At 44.3% G+C, this 12808-nt stretch overlaps 1 protein-coding gene and 1 long non-coding RNA gene across 4 annotated transcripts in view; one reads left to right on the top strand and one right to left on the bottom strand.

Moving 5' to 3' along the window:
• The window catches only part of Asic2 (acid-sensing (proton-gated) ion channel 2), a 1088234-nt gene that overhangs the window by 1026273 nt on the left and 49153 nt on the right, over positions 1-12808 (top strand). The window lies entirely within an intron of this gene.
• Gm51909 overlaps positions 654-12808 on the bottom strand; it is a 43623-nt gene continuing 31468 nt past the window's right edge. Inside the window, exon 3 of the long non-coding RNA XR_003949743.1 lies at positions 654-11567. This is a non-coding gene — a long non-coding RNA (predicted gene, 51909). The remainder of the gene's footprint in view (positions 11568-12808) is intronic.

Below are 12808 nucleotides of genomic sequence, written 5' to 3'. Positions count from 1 at the left end.
CAGAGCAACCCCTGAGGCTCTCTCCCCCGCCCGTCTACCCTGATTACCAACAAGAAAGCAGGTCACAAAAGGGATGATGTGTCTGTGGATGACACTTAAAGTTGTTCTCTGGCCACACATGGGTGTGCACATGCTGGCAGACACACACACACACACACACACACACACACACACACCAAAGGGAGCAATCTGATGAAAAACTATGACTGGAGTCAGTTCAGTTGAGAAGTATACCCTAGGTAGGCATCCACCACTCTAGATTATCCTTACCACTAGGGAAGCTATGTTTTGTGGCCAACAAGGTGGTGGGGGTCAGGGGAGGCTGCCTTGGCCTGTCCTGAATGCTTGCTGGTGTTTCCTCAGTGGTTAAGGAGGAAGAACATGAGCCCAGCCTCATTCAGACTCTAGGGCCCCCCCACTTCCCAGGAAGTCATGGCAACAGAGGAGATAACAGTCTACACGGAGTATGACAAATCCTTGAAAGTCTTTCCCTCAAGATCCAGAACCTTGCCAGATATGATACCCCCATCACCACAGCTGTGCCCCCTCAAGTCTAATCAAGTAGAAACGACTGAGTATCATTCGACAAGAAATAAGACTAGAACACAGAGAGTTGAGATGTGTCCAAGGACACACAGCTAGAAGGGGGCGGGGGGGCTGGAATTGAAATGGCTTCCCACCAAGATTTTGGCTGTAATCCCTGAGAAAGTCTGCCCTAAGGGGTTGGGGGGGTCATTGTATTCTACTTTCATCTGGCCATAGAACAGGGCGGGAGAATAGCACAGCACAGAGAAATCAGGCAGAAAATGGGGTCTCCTGTGTGCTCCTGAGGAAGGACCTCCACTCAGCAAACGGAAATGGACACTTACAGCAGCCAGGAAAAGGCAAAGGGGTGGATGGAGATGTCTTACCCAGAAAAAGTATAGCATCTCCCTAAAGAGCAAGCAGAGACTGTTTGAGGGCCAGGACCACTGGGAGCCTTGGGGCTTCTTCTGGTTTCCCCACAAAGGTCTTAGCAAATGCAGACTGCACAATACCAAAGGATGGGGGAAATCAACACAGCACCCTCATTTAGAAAGGAATGGTTCTGGCCTTGGCATCTTCCTCGCAGTCAGCTCTCCCTTCGTGTTGGGTTCTGCCTTGGTTAGGACTCTGGGGGACACAAAGAGCAGAGACTAAAGGTAACACCAAGAAAAGCTGGTGGCTAGTGAAGGCTGCAGAAGGGTGAGAAAAACAAAGACTCCAGTGTAGTACTGAAACTGAGGGCCAGGGGACAGCCTTTTCTTCTTTCTCTGTCTTCCCTTCCCCCTCCTCTTTCTCCATTCTTCCCATATGGCTTCACCCACATTCATTGCCCAGGGCTGGAGGCATCTGAGCACTCTCCTTTGAACTGGAGCAAGTTGCCATGAGTATCTCTGACCTGGTTTATTCATTAGGTGTGACATTGTTTCTCCTTTTGTTACTTCATATCATTTCCCAGAATCCTCTCTGTCATAGTATTGCATCCCTGCTTCTCAAATGGAAAACACCACACTCAGCACTATCATTCCTGTTCTTAGCCTCTCAGGATGCCATGAGACTGAGAGAGCACCAGACTACCATATCACATCCACTTGGTGAGACAGGCCTCCCTGGGCCCATGTAACCTCTGGATAAACAGAGGTTTGGTAGTGAACAGAGGCAATTTGAAGCCAGACCTCTCACTTTCTAAGACCTGGGCTCTGTCTTCCTCCTCTCCCCTGTTTGAACACTCCATGTAGACAGACCTCCTGAGGAGCATGAAGATATCATGCCATTGGTTAAGAACTCATTTCAGAGCTGCATGCTTTTTTTTATTGGGGTGTGTGTGTGTGTGTGTGTGTGTGTGTGTGTGTGTGTTATTATGTGGATGTGTGTGTACGTGTGTGAAGATGTGCTTCCCTGTGTCTGCACATTTGGAGGTCAGAAGTCAACTTCTATTGCTTCTCAAGTCGTGCTTGGAGACAGTGTCTCTCACAAACCCCGAAGCCCCCAGATTCAGCTAGCCCCAAGGATCCTCTTGTTTCTGCCTCTCCGACCCTAGGATTCCAGGTACACACCACCTGGCTCCCATGTGGGTTCCAGGGATCCAAACTCACATCTTCATGCCTGTGCAACAACCACTTTACCCACAGAGTTATCGCTCCAGCTCAGTGCACAGCTCTTTCGAATGCTGACTTCCCTTTGAATGCACCAATGCCTTATTTTTGCAAGTTTCTAGAAACCAAACCACTTCCTGGTGAGTGACATTATTGTTGTTTTTGACCTGATTTCATTTCTGGTTATTCCCCCCACAAGGCTTGCCCTTCTTTCAACAGACTTGAATAGGAATGATGGTCAGTCACTGTCGGCATTTTCAAAGGGAACTCAAACACATTTGATCCATACCCAACAGCAACAGTCAAAGCACAGGATCGTGCCTTGGCAGCAGGCATCCAGCTGCACAGGGCCCCACTTGAGACAGTGGTTACTGTAGCATTGCTTTCTGGTCAAAGCATAGGATCATGCCTTGTGCAGCAGGCATCCAGCTGCTCAGGGGCCCACTTGAGACAGTGGTTACTGTAGCATTGCTTTCTGGTCAAAGCATAGGATCATGCCTTGTGCAGCAGGCATCCAGCTGCTCAGGGGCCCACTTGAGACAGTGGTTACTGTAGCATTGCTTTCCTGTATCTTTTCTAACTGGAAAACCAGATTATTCATTCTCTTCCCCACAGACAACAGAATATGCTATTACAGATAAGAAATGAAAGCTATGCAGGAGAGAAGCCAGCTCAGAACAGGACAGGAGGCTCTGTTTACAGTCCAAACTCTACCTTCAACGGTCTGGGCAGTCATGAGCAAGTCACTGTCACTTTGGATTTCAGGCTGATTCTCCTCAAATAGACTAGTAATGCCTAATTACCTTACTTGGCTACTGAGAAAATTAGATTTGGTAATACTCATACAAGGCCTTCAGTTGTGAAGTGGCTTCATCCCTCTCCTGCATGCAGAGGCCATTCACTACATACATCTGATACTCGTTATTTGAATGTGCTCTTGACTTTGGAATGGTATGGAGGTTAGACTCGTATTGGGAAGATTTAGGCTGACCGGTGGAAGTAATGGAGTCTCTGACTTCTTCCAATCAAGGTAGAGTGAGAGGTTATTAATTTCCTCTCTCACTTCAATCAACAAAGACAAAAATATATGGAAAACATTTTTTGGGCTCCAAGTTTCTGGTAATAAAGGACAGAAACTCCTAAAAACAAAAAATGAGAAATTGAAAGTGAACCGTGTGATTGTCCTAGAGGACAGGGTGTCTTTGAGTGCAGGGTACAGAGGCACAGGGAGTCTGGCGATTCCCTTAAAAAATCGTGTGGAGCTGAGACACCAAATGTCAAAAGGGAGTTAGAACATGGCAGATGTGTTCTTTGAGAAATCAGCAGGCTTCCAATGAGGTACATATGAGAAACTGCTCAGACACAGAGGAGAAAGTCCTGAGGGGGTGGATGGAGACAGTGGCTCTGGTGGTTTGAATATGCTTGGCTCAGGGAGTGGCACTATTAGGAGGTGTGGCCTTGTTGGAGTAGGTGTGTCACTGTGGAGGTAGGCTTTGAGACCCTCCTCCTAGCCACATGGAAGCCATTCTTCTCCTACAGTGAACATGTAGACCTCTCAGCTCCTCTTGAGCCTTGCCTGCCTGGACACTGCTATACTCTCACCTTGATGGTAATGAACTGAACCTCTGAACCTGTAAGCCAGCCCCAATTAAATGTTGTCCTTTATAAAAGCTGCCTTGGTCATGGTTTGTCTTCACAGTAATGGAAGCCCTAACTAAGACAGTGGCCAACAGTCACATGAAGTTGGAAGCTGTGCCCATTCTTACCAACCAAACTAGAGGCCTTCACAATCTGCAGGGTGCTAAGTAAAGGGTCCACCAGGGTCTCCCATCAGCAATGCAGAATAGTCAGCCCTAAACTAAGCACTATTATTCAAATCTTAAAGTTCAAATCTTAAAGCCAAAGCCCAAAAGATCAAACTATTTCCAAGTAACTTCAATATGTTTCAGAAAATTTCTCAAGAATATTTATAGGTATATAAAAATAACCAATATGCAAATGTAGTAAACTTCATATAGTCTTGCATCCAGTCAAATGTTACCAGGCACACAAAGAAACAGGAAAAATACCCACAATGGGAAAATCATCTTTCAGCATACAACAGCCCACTGCTAACAAATAGACGTGGCCAGAAGGGGGGCTGGGGACATGATGCCTCCGTGGGTAAAACCCCAGCCTGCACATGCTTGAGGACCTGAGTTCACATGCTCAGACCCATAGAGACACAGGATCCTTAGCTGAAATATCCCCAGCACTTCTATTGGGAGATGGGAGACAGAGACAAGGAGAACTCCTGGAAGCTTATAAGCCAGGTAGTGTAGCATACACAGCAGAAATAAAACAAAAACAACAAAACAGGTAAAAGTGAAAAAGATATCTTCCATGAAACAAGGTAGAAGCCAAAGACAGACACTCAGAGTTGTTCTCAGACACATGTGCCATGCACCGTGGTATGTACATACATACTCTCAAGCATACACACACACACACACACACACAGAGAGAGAGAGAGAGAGAGAGAGAGAGAGAGAGAGAGAGAGAGAGAACACATATACATACACACAAAGAATTGGCCAAAAGGACTACTCACTTTATTCAAAATATGGACGTAGAATATATTCACATGGATAGTTATTCATTTATAAAAATAAATGTGTTCATAAATCATGTGTATTTAAAAGCCCAAGTTTAGCTTACAGAGTAAAAACCACAGTGCTTGAGATGAAAACACACTGAAGGGAATTAACAACAAATGAGGCATCCCAGAGAAAGACTGAGAAATACAGATACAACAGAGAAAAGGAGTTTTTAAAGAAGAAAATCAGTTAGCTGTGGAACAACTTCAAGTGGCTGAACAATGTGTTTTTAGAGTCTTTGGAAAAAAGGGGAAATGCCAAAAAATTCATGGGAGGATGGTCTATCCTTTCCAATTTGGATGAAGATTATAAACCTTTAGATCTGAAAACTTCAGACATCCCCAAATGAACTGGAGAAAGCCACACTGAAATTGTTCAAAACCAGTCATAAGAATAAGCATCTCTCTCAAGAGCATTCAGGTAAACAGACATGGTACATAGAGAGGAACAAGAGAAAGGATGAGAGCGGGTTTCTGGTTGTACATGGAGCCCGTGAGAACAGAGTGAGCCCTGCGGCGGACTCAAGACAGGCAGAAGTCTGCCGATCTAGAGTTCCATACCCTGTATCTTGCAAAAAGAAAGCAAAAATCTTAAGTCATACAGAAGCCAAAGAAGCTGCAGCTCTAACTACAGCAGCTGCATCTTCAGCATCTCCACATGCCAGACAATTCCTCTCTGAGTGAAGAGAGAAAGACACCGGATGGAAACACGGACCCACCCGAAGGAGTGAAGAGCAGCAGAAACTGTCAAGATAGTAGTAAACAGAGAGAACACCTTCTCGCTACTTAAATTTACTTAGAGATAATTAAGAATCTAAATAACAACAATGTTTTATGACACTTCTGATCAAAATGGTTGCCAACAACAGCACAAAGGCCAAAAGGGGGGCACAGGGGGAATCCTAGCCCAAGGTTTTAACCAATTCAAGGGCTGAAATATGAACAGTGGCAGACTTGGATGAGACACTTATTGAGAACCCCAAACAACCAAATTGTTAAAAATATATAATGGCTGCTTCTTCGGGGAAGGATAGAAATGAAACCAGAAAAGTAGCCAAATGTTGTTAAAAAAAAATAGATGTGGGACTGGAGGTGTGACACCTCTCCGTAGAGAGCTTGCCTGGCATGCATGAAGTTGTAGGGGATCCTTGGCACCATATGTGGTAGTGCATAGCTTTAATCCCCATAACTAGGAGATAGAAACAGGAAGATTTCAAGTTCAAGGTCATCCTTGACTACCTTGAAAGTTTGATGACTTGTCTAAGAAAGAGAGAGAGAGAGAGAGAGAGAGAGAGAGAGAGAGAGAGAGAGAGAGAGAGAAAGCCTGTGGTCTATTAGCCCAATAGAAGCCAGAAATTTGAGAGAAAAGAATAGAAAACAAAGGAGACTGATAGAATACATCTAATAACATAACAGAAAAATACAACATATCTATAATCACATCAACTGCAATGATTTGAAGATGGAAATTAAAAAGTATATTTTCAGACTGAATGCAAAGCAAATCCTCAGTTGTAGAGGAATTTTAACCCAGCAACATGGCTCCTCTGGCAAGATATCACATTCAAAGACCTTCTAGGTCTGGCCTGAAATGCAGACATGCCCTGGATTATAGTATGATCTGGCTGGAATACACCCTTAGTACACACCCTTAATCCTAAACAATAAAATAAGCTTAGTTTATAGAAGGAAGCAGCCATGTTTGAAAGTGCCATCTAATTGAGGGGCAGACAAAGTGACAAATCAGAGAAAGAATTGACAGAACGAGTCAGAGATAGGATACGCCCAACTCTCATGAGAACAGCACAGAAAGGAGAGGTGACTTTAAAAAGAACTGAGAGAGAGACAGAGATAGAGACAGAGAGAGACAGAGAGACACACAGAGAGGAGGCAGTGTTACCAAGACAGTTTTACAGAGACAAGTTTCAGGTGCAGACAGAATGAGCCAGAGAATAAGGAGCTAGAAGATTAGGACAGATTGCCAGAGTTAGTTTGTGTCTAAGCAGAGTAATTCAGTCAGAAGCTGAGAGAAACCGAATCAGTCAGCTTGGAGAGGAGTTTGAGTCAAAAGAGCTGAGTTGAACCAGCCAGCAGGAATTCAGAAAGAACTAGAAAGGGTGAGCATATTCAGTAATAAGCCTCCAAGATGTCAATTTCATCTGGTGAATAAAAGTTACTTTTACCACTTTTATATAGTAGTTGTTAAAATGTGTTTTCAATGTAAAAATATATAATTTAATAGAAAGAAAAGAGGGCCAGGTATGGTGATACACACTATAGTCCCAGTACCAAGGAAGTCAAAACAAGAAGATCCTGAGTTCAGGACGAGTTTGACAGAGAGACCTTGTCTCACCAAACACACACACACACACACACACACACACACACACACACACACACTTTTTTTTATATAGACAAATGGGCTGGCGAGATGGCTCAGTCATTAAAGTGCTTGCCGTGTAAGCATGAGATCTTGGGTTCAGTCCCCGGAACCTATATGTAAAAGCTGACATGAAGCTGTGTGCTTATAATCTCTGCTCTGGAGAGGAAGATATGAGATAGGTGGATCCCTGAGGCTTGCTGGGAAACCTAGCCTCGTCTAATCTGCCAGGTGCAAGCCAGTTAAAGATCCTCTCTAAAAAACAAAAAAACAAGCAACAAAACAAAGAGGATGGCTTCTAAGGAACACCTAAGATTGTCCTCTGGCTTCCGTGTGCATATGCCCACTGTGTATCCATTCATGTACCCACATGAACTCACGTGTGCACACATAAACACACACACACATAGAAGAATGGATGCTAAAGAGGAGGCTCAGTGTTTGAGAGCATTTTGTTTTGTTTTGTTTTGTTTTGTTTTGTTTTGTTGCTCTTGCAGAGGAACTGGGTTCAATTCCAAGCATCCGTATGACAGTTCGTAACTGTTACTCCACTTCCAAGAGATCCTATTTCCTTTTTCTGACTCCTTGGACACAGTCACATATGCATTATACATACATACAGGCAGATAAAACACTCCTATACTTAAAAGTAAAATTAAGACATTTAGGCAAATACCTATTTATACTACTGAAAAAGTGACTCTACTAATTCAAACTAAGTAATTTTTCAGAGCAACCAGGAATGAAGGGTAATTTCATAATGACAACAAGGTCAACTCATTGCCAGGCTGTTGCCATCCTAAATATTCACACGCCTACTAGTGAAGCTCTAAAACATCTGAAGCAAAAATTGGCAGGACTGGAGGGAAAAAAAATCAGTTGAGATATTAAACTCCTCTAATTAAGCCAGACATGGGGGGGTGCCTCAAATCTATAATACCAGCACTCGGGAGACTGAAGCAGAGAGATTACCACGTGTTCCAGGCCAGCCTGGGCTGCATCATGCGTTCCAGGCCAGCCTCAGTTAACATATGAGACCTTGTCTCAAAAACTCAAAGTTAATAAATATCCTTTCAGTAATGGGTCGGGGACTAAGGAGATGGATCATCAGATAAACTGCTTGTCACACAGGGTAGGCATGTGAATTCAGATATCCAGCACCTACTTGAAAGATGGACAAGCAAGGTCCCACTTATAATCTTAGCTCTCAGGAGTCAGGAACAGGAGATTCTGTGAGCTCTGGGCTCAGTGAGAGACCCTGCCTCAGAATATAAAGTGATAGCAATCAGGGAGGACACCCAGCGTCAACATCTTGTCTATACACACACACATGCACACACACACACACACACACACACACACACACACACATACATAGATATATATACACACACACACATATATACATGTGCCTATATACATACATGTGCCACTATACATGCACACAAATATATACATATACATTCACACCACACATACATATCCAGGAAAAAAAGGAAATAAAAGCTAGGCCAAGTAGACAGATCAGTAAGGACACAGACGTTGTGAGCACCATAGAAGTTGGTTTGATTGACAGGCACCCATCCAACAACCCGTGTCCATCGGTTGCTTTTCTATTTTCATAAAAGCTGTAACCAAGACAACTTATAGGAGGAAGGGTTTGTTTAGGGATTACAGTTCCAGAGAAGTAGGAGTCTGTCACCATCATGGCAAGAAGCATGGCACCAGGCAGGCCGGCAGGTAGGCAGGCCTGGTACTGGAACAGCCGCTCACTGATAGCTCACATCGGAATCTACAAGCAGGATACAGAACACACACTGGCAGTGGCAGAAGTCTTTTGCAACCTCAAAGCCAGACCCTAGTGACACAACTCCTATGACAAGCCTAAACCTCCTAATTCTTCCAAAAACAGTTCCATCAACTGGGGACCAAGTATTCAAACTTTTGAGTCTATGGGAGCCGTTTTCATTTAAGCCACCACCCCGTGTGACAATGACAGCACACGCCTCCCTTTAAGTATATGCAGAGCATTCACCACACATAAGTATGGCCTTTATTATGAATCATAAAATAAGCCTCAATAAGCAATAAATGATTCGAGTGGTACAAAATACGTTCTGATCATAATAAAACTAGTTTAGAAATCAATAACAGAAAGATACCTAGAAAAAATCTCCAACTACTTAGAAGCAATATAGCACACTTCTAAATAATCCATGCACCAGAGGAAAGATTAAATGGGAAATTTAAAGCATTCTGAGCAGGATAAAATGAAAACCTGCCCCATGAAATAATGAGGAGACTATTGGAGCTAAGAACATGGCAGGCTGGGTAATACACTCAAGAGGCTGAGGTAGGAGGATGGCCACAAGTTCAGGCCAGCCTGAGGCATGTGGTACTGTCTCAAAAATAAATAAATAAAACTAAGAAGAACAAATGAAACCAAAAGTAATCCTGGAGGAGGAAGTAAGATTGTGGTAGATGTCTACGAAGCAGAAACAGGAGGACAACAGAGAAAGAAAATTTTGTATGTTTGTTTGTTTGTTTGTTTTAAGATAGAGGTGGTACAAGCCCCAGCATCATGTGAACCGAACATGGAACCACAGAGGTCAGCATAGCGCCTGTTCAAGGATGACCTGCAAATTAATGAAATGTCCCATATTCTGAAAAATAAGAAGAAAAAGAGGAAGACTAGAAAGAAGACAACGGCGAGGGGAGACAGAGAAGACACACAGATTTCCAATACTAAGGATGAGAGCATTGGCATCCCAGATGCTATAGAGAGGAAGATTACTAATGACAGTGCCTGCCACTTCGTGGTTGCGGGTCTGCTGTTGGGCTGTGGCTGCCTAGAATTCTCAGTCATGTCCTCTCTGCAGCTTCTAGGGCCTAAATCCAGAGTGTTCCACCATCCCAGCTAGAAACACGGGGCTCGTAGGTCTTAAACTGGGGTGTTTGGTCACTGTAGGCCTTCACCCCACTTGTGCCTTCTACCTTCCTGTCAACTGAGTGTGTCACTCAGAAGCCATGGAAGATTCCACCTGCCAGCTTTGGCCCGGCTCTTGTGTTCTCTGGGAGGCCTAAGTAGGCAAGAATCTCTGTGTGACCACTCTGTGCTGACCCTGAAGCTTATAGGCCGGGTCTGACATGGCACCCTGTCTCCAGGGCCTCATGCAGAAGCTGTGCCTAATTAGTCTTCCCTTGGAGCCCGGGCTGCTATGCAGGATTCCCAGGGTCTAAGGACACTGGATGAGACATTAATGAACTGAGTCCCACCAAGCAGGAAGGGCTTTGAAGGTGTAACTGGCATTGCCCTGGTGTGTCTTCCCACATTGCTAATGAGGATCCATCCATCCATCCACCCACCCATTCATCCCTCCTTCCTCCCTCCCTCCCTTCCTTTCTCCTTTCCACTTCCCTCCATCCCTTCCTCTTTTCCTCCCCCTCCTGAATCTTGTACACACACACACACACACACACACACACACACACACACACACATTTATGTAGAAGCCAGATTTCAAGTGCCTTATTTAGTAACTTTCCACCTGAGTTTTTTGTTTGTTTGGTTTGTTTTGTTTTTTAAGGCAAGGTCTCACTGAACCTGGTGCTTAGTGATTCACCTGGTCCTTCTAGCCAGTGAGTACCAGAGATCCTTCTGTCACCACTACCCCAGAACTGGCATTAAAGACCTATACGTAGCCATCTGTAGTTTTTATAATGGTGCTGGGGGTCCAAATTCAGGTTCTCAAGCTTGCATGGCAAGCACTTTACTGGCTGAGTCCTCTCGCCAGCCCCTTTCTCTTCTTTTTAAAGCTTGTGATGTTCCTGCTTATGACTATCCCAACAGAAGTCCTGGGCACATTTGGTGCAACTGAATTCTTCTGCACAGACGGACTCCACAGATAGCCCTGGTCCTGCCCCATCCTCTCCCAAGCTTGCACGATTGCCCCACACTCTCTAAAGAATAAAACATGATTTATTCTTTAGACATGATTGGTTCCATGATTCCAGAACTCCAGGACTCTGTGATCTGGGTGTGTGGCAGCTGTGGAGTTGTCAGAGTTCACGGTGTGCCCCTCAACCTCCTGATCCCGTTCCTCTGCCCACTCTCCTCTGTTTCTCTAAATTCCAGCTCCTCTGGCTCCTAATGTCTCTCTACTGGCCTGAATGCTGCCATACAGAAAGCTTTCTCAGATGCAGGTGAATCAACTGTGCATTTCCTTGTGATTCTGCTATACATTAGAGGCATTAGGACATCAGAGATATCAGGGTATGGGTCCAGTCCCACCTCTCCTCCTAGAGTGCCTGGATGCAGCAGGTATACCAGCTCAGAGAGGGCAGGGCAAAGTCCATAACAGGTGGGGTACCAGGCTTCAGACACCCACTATAGGCCAGACAGGAGAGAATTCCATGATGAACAGGGTCCATTGAGCTGTAGAGAGAAACACAAAAGCACGCATTTGCTGGATGGATAAAGACATGGTCCTAGCTGGACAGTGAAAAGGGACAGTGAAAGGGACAGCACATCCTCCCCTAGTGTTGCTTAACTGGTGACATTCCATGAATTCTTCTCAACAAATATGGAGCCTCTACAAAATGTCGGTTGGTTGGTCGGTTGGTCGGTCGGTCGGTCGGTCGGTCAGTGCCTTTAGCAAACTGACTTAATATCTCTCCCCACCACCCTGAAACAGCTTTGTCCGTTAGTGTGATGTGCTTCCATTTCCAGCTGAGGAAAACAGACTCTCTGGCAACCTAGTGCCCTGCCCCAGACCACAACCCTTTCTACTGACCAGGTCTAACCAAAGCCCAAGTCTGCCTCTAGGTCCACAATCATCACTTCCCACAGTCTCATGCAGAGGATTTATCATGCCTCCGTCTCCTAAATGAAGCATCGTCTCCATACATCAGCCCATGTTGAAAAGACAGAGGGAGGGAGGGAGGGAAGATGAAAGGAAGAAAAGGAAGGAAGAGAAAAGACAGAAAAAAAGAGACAACAAGAAAGAGACAGACAGAAAGAAAGAAGCAATAAAATTTTAATCATAAAACCACATTGTGCATTGAACACTTTAGAAGAGTTTTCTCAGATATCTTCCAAGATACGTATTTGAAGGAGGGGTGTTCTGGAGTTGTCCTGGGACAGCTCAAGCTGGTGTCTCTTCACTACCTTGTGTTGGAAGTTTTCCACTTTTTTTAAACACACTCTCCATATCCATCATTGCAATGACCACATAATATCTCTATCAGACAGATATATCATTAGCTTATTGTCCCTCTATTTTCAAATATTAAAATTGTTTAATCTATCTTTGTCTTGTAGGTAATACTCTGCTAAGCAACTTTGTGCACAAGGCTGTGAGATTATTTTATTAGCTGATTTTAATTCCTCTTCTTGGCTAGTTTCTAGAATAATAAAAATTACTAGATCAAGGCAGATGGGCAGTTGTAATGACCCTGAAAAATATAGCACTGAGTGTATTTTTGCTAAAGACTTTCACATAGAAATATAGTTAGGGACGAATGTCAAATAGATGATAGCTACACAACTGAGAGCTACAGACAAGAGGAGAATGACATGGGATGGGGACTGCAGAGATGGGTCAGTGGTTAAGAGCATTTGCTTCTCTTGTGCAGGTCCCAGCAACCACTTGGCCATTCATAACTGCCTATTGCTGC

The sequence above is a fragment of the Mus musculus genome, chromosome 11 (assembly GCF_000001635.26).
Source record: "Mus musculus strain C57BL/6J chromosome 11, GRCm38.p6 C57BL/6J".
NCBI classification, from domain to species: Eukaryota; Metazoa; Chordata; class Mammalia; order Rodentia; family Muridae; genus Mus; species Mus musculus.
The sequence above is the reverse complement of the archived record's forward strand: the minus strand, read 5'-3'. Positions and strand labels throughout refer to the sequence as shown.